The 10,779-nt window shown below is 43.3% G+C and overlaps 1 long non-coding RNA gene across 1 annotated transcript; it reads left to right on the forward strand.

Annotated features, from left to right (window-relative positions):
- Positions 1 to 529: 529 nt before the first annotated feature.
- On the forward strand, positions 530 to 10,354 carry LOC144144713 (uncharacterized). Its single transcript, XR_013317318.1, has 4 exons — positions 530 to 612; positions 2,337 to 2,480; positions 5,493 to 6,485; positions 10,104 to 10,354. It is a non-coding gene; the product is annotated as an uncharacterized LOC144144713 (long non-coding RNA).
- Positions 10,355 to 10,779: the final 425 nt, after the last annotated feature.

Below are 10,779 nucleotides of genomic sequence, written 5' to 3' on the forward strand. Positions count from 1 at the left end.
AATGGGGATGTCAACGAGACGGGCGTTCCTGGACAGGATTGTAGTGTGAATTCGGACATTAATAAATTTTCGCTTCTTCACCACTCTTAATCCGAATATGTGGATGTGAAAATTTCATACCCATGAGATATGGGCAGAACTTATTCTTGTGGCGAGGCGGATGAAGTAGCGTCCCGGTATCTCAAGTGCTTCGACCGCGGTCCAGTAACTATGGAAGGACATAATACCACGAACGAGCAGCTTTCCCTGTGTCTTCCTTCCCTTAAGGTCGTGAGCCTATCCACAAGGCACAACTTCCAGCATCATCGTATACAACAATTTACATTATATATCGTTCTCGTGAATTGAGCTTGAATCTGCTTTTTGCACAACAGCTTCCCTCTTGGTGTATTTATTTAACTCCTTCACATTTAACGACACGTCAATTCCCGCACATGTGTCGGTGATATTTTTACCGCAGCTCTGCGCTCACGCGCTCCGCGCCTAACACCGAGCGCCAGGTTGGTTTCTCTAACACATATATTTGAGTTGTGGCCAGTCACAGAATCCCACTTTTCGTCGCCCCCTGTTGTACGAAAACTAATTTAACCGGTCTGGATCACATTGCTAAAGGTGAGCAAAACCCTTCAACTGATTGAAATATCCGAGGTTATTCGAACGCGCCTTATTTTGGCACCACCGATCTTAGAGCCAGGCGGATGTGTTGTAGCTTTTTGTGGTTACATTCCCATCTCCATATATCATCCTCTCACTCTGCTGCTGTTTTTCAGACAAGAGCTGCACCTATTCGTTGTTATGTCGGTGTTGCAAAAATATTTTCTAAAAACCTTGTCTTTTGCATCACTGCATTCAGTTGTACACCGTTTTTCGTCGAATGCGTTGGTAAGGCTCCAGATTTTTGGTAAGGCTCCAGCACGCTTCCCTTCTTAAGGGGTAATCTCAAAGCTCACACCGCTACATGCACAAGTCGCATTCTAGGCAGTGCCGGCACGGCGTGGTGAGCCTCTGAAAGTCAGGCGGGCCGCTATACCAATGTGCTGAGACGATTTTTCAAAGCTCACTGTGTTATTGACTCGGAAATGAGGGGCGGGGGGGTGTCGGCGTGCGGGTGACTAATATGTAAAATTGGGTTGGAGGTGCAAAACACAGAGTTAAACGTGTATGGTGGTTGCCGGCAAATCCAGGAAAGAGCCAAAAAAGCGGAAAAAGATTTCGTCTGTCGCCACTGAGTAAATGGGGGCATGACGTTTGCTTACTTCGCTTTATTTCAGCTGGTATGGATTTGACACAGGCTTTCTATCAAGTAAACTATAGGAAAATCACGACACTAGTTAGCTCCCTACCATTTTATTACCCCTTTATGCTTGTAAGTAGCAGATTCCCTCTGGTCAATGAATTTTTGCCCGGTGATTTTGAACCGCGGTTTTACGACCAGATACACGCTAGCATTTATTATTTGTCCTGCAAGAACTTGCAATAGTCTTCCCACTAAATACCTAGCGAAATTTTCTGCAGCGTATTATTATTCTGTATAATAAATGTCAGCTACCTACCCCATGTTAAGATGTGAAAATGTTCCTTTAAAGTGACAGAGAACCGACATTTGTGAAGTGTATGTTTCTAGCTCATAAGCAAGCCAGCGTTTTATGAAATGTAGTACCAAGGAAATTCTGAATAAATTCGTGCAATAAATTTTAATTTGGCGTTACGCTTTCTGAAATCAGAATGGTGGCGCCATGCAGTGTCTGAACAGGGCGCTACCGTACGTACGCAAATCACTTCCACCGTGTTCAATGTCTGATTCAAAAACTACATAAAACAACAGGAACCAGCCCATTTTGCTAATGTTTTAGCTCGGACAATTTTTAAATGCCACATTTCAACTTAAATAATGTTAAGTGTACGCTGCGGCACGGCACCCTGCCATGGTTGGCAGTGTTCGTTATGGCAGCATACGTATGGCTGGTACAGAAAAGAATTCCGCTTTCTCAGGTGAAAAGTACCTTTTCGGTCAGCCGCTTCTAATCAGGGTGTTTGAAGTGATGGCCTTTCTTTTGAGAAAGAGACTATATGCTCCAAAAAATCAGTTTTTAATGCTTTATTGATTTACTAACAGGAACCGTCGTGTCCATTTACTTTTGGCAGCATAAATTGATCGCTTTCTTGTTCGTGTTTTTGTAGATGTATTCTTGTTTTTACAGCTTTCAGTTTACTTGACTAAACGCAATGACGACCTGTCCTGAAGGCAGTTTGTAGAAACGTAGGTTCTGAATGCTTCGCTTCGATTTCCACGAATCAAGAAGTATATGTATTGAATGTGTACGTTAATTTCTCAGGTATCTTGGTCGGCGCTGTTCAACACAATGTGCCAATCATCAGGGTGCTTCTTGTTGGGGCTTGCCTGTGCCCGCTGTCAGTCATTGCCTCTGCATTTGTTTCTAACATAACGTGGATATCCGTGACGTATGGATTTTTCTACGGTAAGTACAGAACCGACGGAGGATTTGCGTGTAAAAACATCTATAAAAACTACCTGTTGCAAAAGAAAAGAAAGTGCACCGTGGTTCAAAATATACTACATCATGACCACTGATTTCGTATGCCAACTTTAGTTCGTGGGATTAAGTGCGGGTGTCATTGTAAGGCTAAACGCTGTGCGAGACGTATGATTGATATATATATATATATATATATATATATATATATATATATATATATATATATATAGTCGTGAAGTGGAGTCCTTAGTTGCTGCAGGAATACGCACAAAGTAGAAGTACGCTCTTCGGAGACTTTATTTCCAACGTTTCGACCTGAGACAGGAGACCTGTCTCAGGTCGAAACGTTGGAAATAAAGTCTCCGAAGAGCGTACTTCTACTTTGTGTATGTATATATATATATATATATATATATATATATATATATATATATATATATACTTTTTCATTATAGCTCATCTGTGGTTCATAAAACTGGTCACATTTAGTGAGTTGGTGGGGGTAGTTGTGGGTGCTTCTAGAATTGCGGGTTTAGGAAGGAATAAAACGAACATCTGCTGCAAAATACGGTTGAGGCGATAGAAAATTACTTTCATGCTATATTTTTTCGACATGACGGAACAATGGTTAATCCACAATGGTTTGATCTTTGTATTAGTTTTATTTTAAACAGGCTGCTATTACTACGTTTCCTTTGTATTAAATGTGAGACAAATGCAAAAACACTGGCATTTAAACGTCAATTTCTTTGTTTTCAATAATGTCTGTTCAGTTTTGAAGCGCACAGAACTCCAAACAAGAACATACGTGTGAGATAAAACGTTTTTAATTTACACGTACCATGGAGGTTTTGCTTTTGGACAAGAACGTTTCATTCACTTTCGATCAAAACTACTATGAAAATGCTTGTTCTGCATAATAAAATTTCCCACTCATAAAAGGGGTGCATGTAAGACATCAAAAACAACTTCAACCTAAATTTCTGCATGCTGGCCGCCCTGCTACTCTAAAATGTCTCCACATGCATTACGGTACAATTTGTATTAAGCTTTCCTTCAAAACTCTACAATGAATGTAGGTGAAGTCAACGTTATATTCGGGAAAACACTTCAATTAGAAAAAAATGTAGGCAACAAGGCAAAAGACGATGAACTGTGATCAATTTGCAAGCAGCCAAATCAGAAAGCGCTAGTATCTAGCAGGTGTCAGAAATATTTTTTTATGTGTAGGAAAGCTATTTAATGTTCTTAGCTATATAGCGCCCGCACAACAACATTTTTTCCCCAAGCTTAATCACAGCGCATCATCGAGCCCGAAAACGGTTAAGCAGGAAACACAATGTCTGGAGTCGCGCTGCTGTATACGCACACTCTTGTCGATGATGCAAAATGAGAGAGGTGGCGTTGACGAATTTTTAATGAGTGGTCTGTGGGATTGTTGCTTTTCAAAAGGAATGGCGGTTACAGCCCTTTACATCGTGTCAATAAATGCTGCGAGCTCCATACAGAGGGATATGCATTTTAAAACTTCAACACTGCGCGCCACTGCCGCGTGACCGTGAGAATACTCAATTTATCAGACACCACACGGCGAGGCTACCACTGAATGCTAAGTTTTCACCTTTATTTACAAGCCTCCAATAAACAATACCGACATTTTCCACAAGCGATAATTTGATAACTCGGATAATCCTTAAGTAACAGCTTAACACGATGTAGGCCTCAGTTTACAGCAGAGAATTTTTGAAGGTACCAAAGCCCTGCTTATGTCGCCACAAATCTGCCAGAGCCGACGTCGTCACATCTACACGGTGCAACATTCAGCGGCGTAACTGCTGAGTATCCCATGCACGCATGTGTCAGTGTAGGTATAGAGGGGCACCGATACAAGGGCAACTAACCATATCGTTTGTTTTCTATAGGGGCCACGTGTCCTGGGCAATATTTCCCTCGTGGCTCGTCTTCAACCAGCATTATAATATTTTTAAACTACCTCTACACCTTTGAAGTGCAGTGTGTCTGTGCTGCTTTAAAGACTGTCTACTTTGTACACGGCCCTCTAACAATGGAGACAAACATGCCCCCTTCAAGAAAGCAACCCAAAACACTATAAAAAGTGTACAAAATAGTTCGTAATGCCTTCGGTCTCCAAAAAATGAATACTTGGTTGAGGTGAAAAATTTGATCGTTATTATAATCGTTATTGTAATCAGTAGTGTTCTTGTACATAATTCCTTACAAAAGAAGGAAATAAAAGGGAAAAAAGCATAACCATACAAAAGTCGAAGTCGCATAGGCCAATGCCAACTAAAACGACAAAACGCTTTCATAAATCATGTCCTTGAAAGTTGCAGGAAACGTAGTTGGTCAGTGTTTGTTATCTTGGTGCGGAAAAAAGCTTTACGTTCTCGTTTAACGTCATGTGCAACGCAGTAAGAAGGGAGGGGGCCAGTTTGTATTATTTGATTTCATTGGCGTGCAGAACATCAACGCGAACCATGCGCCTTTATTATGTGACATTGTTTGCCTGGGCAGCGAAGGCAGTGTGTTTACTGAGATAGCGGTAGCCTCAATTTTATGGATAGAGACTCGATGGTTTATATTTAAGCATACGCTAAAGACCTGAAGGTTGTCCACGCTGACAAGTGGAAATGCAGGTGCGCCCGCATTTTATACGGCCAGCGTACAGTCGGGAGGAGAAACAATTCATCGTAATTTTTTAAAAATCACGGTCTCTTTTCCTTGCATTCAGTGTTTACTCTCCTGATTGTTGAGCTAAAAGTGCTGTATCTGAGAACATCTTATGTTTAATGCGTTGAACACCTGCACAAACTGCTGATCGGATTTAAAGTTTTGTTTGAAATTTCTTTCTCGCATCTATACGAGAAAAAAGAATCAATAAATGGTGACACAGATTTTCGTTCATCTTGTGCATGCTGCGGAAAAGAGCGCCTACAAAAATAAACATTGTTGTTCTACTATCTATCTCTGCAGGAGTGTGCCTGGGGGTCATGCAGATAGCGACGTCCATCTACTTAGTGTTGCACTTCAACCACTACAGAAGCGTCGCATTAGGAATCATGTTTGCCGTAGTTTCATTTGCGGGCGTCGTGGGGCCTTCACTTCTCATGTTCTTGTGGTCTGCATACGGCCTGAAAGGAACGTTTTTGGTCACTGGTGGCCTCATTCTTAATGCGATTCCATTGACCTTGATGCCGCGAAACCCGCGACCAATTGAATGGTCGGCGTGCATCCACTCCAACAAAATTAACCAGCCAGAAAACGAAGCTACAAGTCCCGCTCACAACCCGGCAGTTGTAACAGGTAGTCGTAATCCTGGAGGCACCTTTTGTCAGAGTAGTAAAGATGCAGAAAGAGGCACCGCCAACAACTTGGGCGATAAGAAAGGTGTGAGCACAAGAAAAACTGCGCCTGTGCATGGTACAACACCTCAGCCGGCGTCACCACTGTCAGAAAGTACTTGTCCAGCGGTCAGCGAAAATGACAACGCCATACTCTTGCATACATTTACGCTGCTCAAAAAACCCTGTTTCTAGGTTCTTCTGACTGCAGCGTTGGCTGCAGACTTCACTATTCCAGTAGTAAACTCTACTATTGCTGACTATGGAAGGGATAAGGGGATGCCGTCTGAACAGGCAGCGCAACTATTAACTCTTTTATCTTTAGGAGGAATTTGCGGACACGTGATAATTCCGTTTGTTGGTGATAACCATAAATACGCACGATCTGCGATAGCTGCTTTGACATGTGCACTTCTGGGTGTGTGTCTGGTGATTACGCCCCAACTCAGCAGTGCGGCAAGCATGTGCGCGGTAACGTTCGTGGCCGGTCATCAGATTGGGTATATACTCATTAGCAAGCCAGTGCTCCTCGCCGACTACTTGGGAGTGCACAGTCTCGCACTTTCTTCGGGCCTCATAGGTGTCATATCACTACCAGTCGTCTTTGGGGAGCCTTCAATTGTGGGTAAGTTGGATCAGCAGAAATAGGTCCTTTATTGCTCTTCCTCAAGCTTGTTTATTACCACTCAAATTAAGAACTACAATATCCAAATAACCTTTCAAAAGGTAGCTTTGCCTCGTGGGGCAACCAGAATTCATCCTATAGTAAAATGAATGATTATTCTGTTTCTGTGAAACACGTGATGTTTAGCAAGAGAAATGTGTTCTACAATTGCTTAGGAATGCGCAAGTTTTCTTCATGAGAAGAACAGTTCCGGATTCTCTGTTGCATTACTTTGTCCGGGTGAATTTCACATAATGTCTGGGGTGCCTGCAGTAATTTATAGCTTACAACCAATTGTGGCGATAGAAGTGGCTTCAAACCTACAGTTTCTTCCGCATTTCACCTCGCCTATGTGCTAACATCTGTGTAAAAACACACAATCGTACCATGAATTATGAGCACAATCGATCAATTTTCAACTCGTAAAACGTCGTAATAGCAAGTCGACCATATCACCTGAATATATCAACATTGTCTATCCAGGCGATGAAATACTACAAAAGGACATTACAAAAAGTTCAATGGTTCGTGCAGCGACGGTGAAGGACCCATGGTTTTTTCCCTTCTTAGGAGGTATTAGCAACGATGTTGTCCCTATTGTGTAAATTATTTTTGAAGAAAAGTGCCTAGTACCAGAGTCAAACACAACTACCCATCTGTACCTATTTGTTCTGAAAATTAACTTGTGTCAATTGCGCATGATTCTCATCAGAAATGTGTGCTAAATGTAAGTTATGTTTGCAAAATTTAACACCTCGTTGCAAACTATAAACTAAAAGAGTTTTCAAACTCTTGCACACTGCCTATAAAAAGTGCAATAAAAAAGAAAGAAAGTAAACCCACATCTTTGCTCACTCGAAAGCTGAATATTTTTTGTTATACAAAGCAAACAAACTGGGTTACGAAGATTGCCGGGTAAGGTTACCGATATTAGGCGCACAATACGCAGGCCATGCTCTGAGTTTTTTGCTACAGAGATAAATACACTATAAATGGTAAATATTGGTTCTCAAATAACGTTTTGCGTGCGCCTTCCCCCCCCCCTAGGTTCGCTGAAGCCGGCCTTAAAGGGACACTGAATTGATTTGTAAACTTTGCGGGATTACTAGTGCAAATTGTAGTCCGGAGTTCATAAGCCTTGTTTCGACCATTCTGAGCTCGTTTACACGAATTTATTTAGCAGAAAAATCAATTCAAAAATGTTATTCTCCTCTCAGCATCCTAGCTCATTTTCTGTGGCGTTTTCGTTTGACGTCACGAGGCGACGACTTGGCTTTACCATTGACTGAGCTACTTCACGGCTCGCTGAACTTCCGGCCGAGTCGGTCAGCCCGCGTTTATTCCGGCTTCCTCCGACGGATCGTCGAATTCGTTCGTTTAGTTGAAACGAATCCACGACACGTCTGTGAATAGAAGAATGTGCCTTTTTTTACTTTGTTATTTTGTGCACTGTATTTAGCCAGGGTTGCTCCATACAAGCGCTGCACAAGGGCACATACGACACATCGCTGACTTGTACGCAAGTAGCAAACTTTAAGGCGACTTCAAGGCGGGAGAAGAGTCAGCGAAGTCTATATAGGTACAAATGAAATAAAATCAACTGTTACTTTTACCGTACAGCGTAAAACTAAGGAGCACGAATCACTTTTCGCGCTGGGAGAACAAGCACAGCGGTCAGGAGCACGACCACATATCAACGAACGCTTTTCCGTCTGAAAAATGCAAGTGCTAGACGTGACATGTAGAAATTTGGGGCACGCTTACTGCACAAGCGCTATACAACCTAAGCCACCTAAGCGGCTTGAAGAGCTAAAACTAAATAAAAGTGTAAACTGGTTACACATTATATATCTTGTATTTCAAATGCTGGCAGCGATGTCCTTGCCCTTTGTCGCCTGTTAGTGTTTCTTTTGCGTGTTAGGTGTCTTGTCTTCTAAAGGTTTCGAAAATTTCCATGGAATAAAAAAAAAAAAATTGGCCCGTAGCCGAGTGGTCTGGAGCGCTAGGAATGTTAATTTTCAAGTCACAATTCAAATCCCCGGCGGAACATTGTTTTGTATCGTAAGTTGACTTTTTTTCAGCCGAGGTTTTCTGCACTGAGGTCAGAATTTTTGGGCCGTAACGTAAACTACTCTACGAACTAGTTCGCAGAACACGCGTAGGCTGACACTGACGCGCTAGCGAGTTCTCGTTGGCGTGCTGCTGCCATAAGCTCCGAATGCTTGCGCGCAGTGGGCATATACCGGAATCAACAGACCCTTGGCCTGGTGCAAACACGCTTTTTATGATACAGGCATGAGTGAGGAAAGCTGCTAATTTGGGAGGAGGAAGAAAGGGAGAAAAAACTTTTATTTATATTTTGTAGTGGTTTGGCGGCACTCCACCGGGTGCTCGTGCCACGTGCGCAGTTCCCAATAGGGTCAGCAGGGGTGGCACCCTAGGTCCAGGACTCCAACGGCTTCTGCTGCTTTGCGTGCCCGCTGAATCAGACCGATCTGGTCTTCACAGCGGGCGCTGGCCAGCAGTGCCTCCCATTGCTCCGCATTAGGGTTTCTGATTTTGGGGACAGCCGTTGTGCTTTGCCATTACCATGTGGAGTCATAGCGGGTGGGTTTTTTTTGATGGCACTCTGGGCATGCGTCTGCAAATCGAGTTGGATAAATTTTCCTCCGCACGTTTAGGTTAGGGAAAGTGCCTGTCTGCAGCTGTCTCCAGGGGGTGGCTTCTGCCCTGGTCAGAGATTCGTTTGGCGGATGGTACCTTTCCTGATACCCGTGTAGTATCGCATTGTGGCCGAGTATTCCGAGGGGACTAGCGTGGATTCTTCGAGGTCGGAATCATCGGGTGCTCCGTTGGTAGTATAACGTCGAGCTTACTGCATTTTGTAGGGCAGGTTGGTGCATATTTGGTAAAAATTAGAGTGCGACTACAACAGAAATCCCACAAACACAAGCGCTCCAGGTTTCGTACAGCCCATTGCGTGTAGGCCGTCGCGGCAGCATAATATCGTATAGAACCGTTCGCCTCAAATAGTTTCGGCTACAAAAATGAAGTAAAGCCCTGTAATTCAAGATATTTGGTGGCTGGCATTTTTTTCCGTTTTACGCACTGGGCCAAAATATCCCGAATAAAAATACTAGTTGTATCCATGGTTACCGAACCATCCACACCATCAGGATCTGGTCGCTGTAATTATTAACGTGTGTTTTCCGCTGCGAGGGCGGCGGGCGCTTCTGTCCTTTCGGCACTGAGAAAAATGGTGGAGACCACAATCCCTTTATATCGGTGTGGAAATTTCACATAACACTTTCTCCCTGACAACTCACGATGACGGCTTCGTTGTAGCAGGAGCTACATTTATTCGTAGCTGTTTTCTGCACAGTTCTGCGCATGAAGTGAATTCGACTATTATCAAGTAAGCATGTCTGCAGCGGGCGTTTTTCGCTAAAGACATGTCAAAAAACAAAACGACTCCCATTGAACCATGTTATCCAGAAATACCAGTTTCTTAAGATCAACACTGAATTTAAATCTTCCCGTTGGCCGTTGTTTTAAAGGTGCTGTTTCTGTTCTACGCAGGTATTTTTCGTGACCAGTGGGGGTCGTACGACAACCTGTATCGCATATGTGGAGCAATAGATCTCTTCGCCGCTATGCTCCTGTCAGCGCAAGCGTGTTTTGACGCGAGGACCTGAAAGCCCTGAAGATATCTTGACCCGGGAAGATCCAGACGAAGACTGGCCGATTTAAAGTGGATCTTATTTGCTGCTCAGGCGTGACTAGCCGCGTCTTTGGGCCAAACACTTAGTGAGGTTTGGCTGATATCACATCCTGGATTAACGTAATAAAGTAATTTCAAAGCAGCATAGTCGCCTCACCGTTTCGTAACCGTTCAACCAATGATCTCAAGTTCAGGCTTGACATCTGGAGGCTACCGCAAGCACCTCACGTTCACGTAAGGTTCCTCTCTTTCTCAAGGCTGTGCTGTGCATTTAAATCACGTAGAGGAAAGAATGTGGGCGCGAAGGTGGAACTTTTAATTAACAGATTTGTCCAAATCGTCCGCATTTAGCGCGCGTTCTAGCAGTCCAGGGTGGGTGTCCCAACTCCGAAGTGTTCCTAAAATAAAAAATGACCCCAAAAAAAACATGACGCCCAAACTTTGTTGTAAGACGGGCTAGTTACTGGAAACAGCAAGAATGAGCTAAAGCAAAATACAAACTCGCACCAACTTGTGTTAAACCAACAAAATGCT

The sequence above is a fragment of the Haemaphysalis longicornis genome, unplaced genomic scaffold, assembly GCF_048455015.1.
Source record: "Haemaphysalis longicornis isolate Haplotype H1 unplaced genomic scaffold, Haemaphysalis longicornis Haplotype H1 scaffold_7, whole genome shotgun sequence".
Lineage (NCBI taxonomy): Eukaryota > Metazoa > Arthropoda > Arachnida > Ixodida > Ixodidae > Haemaphysalis > Haemaphysalis longicornis.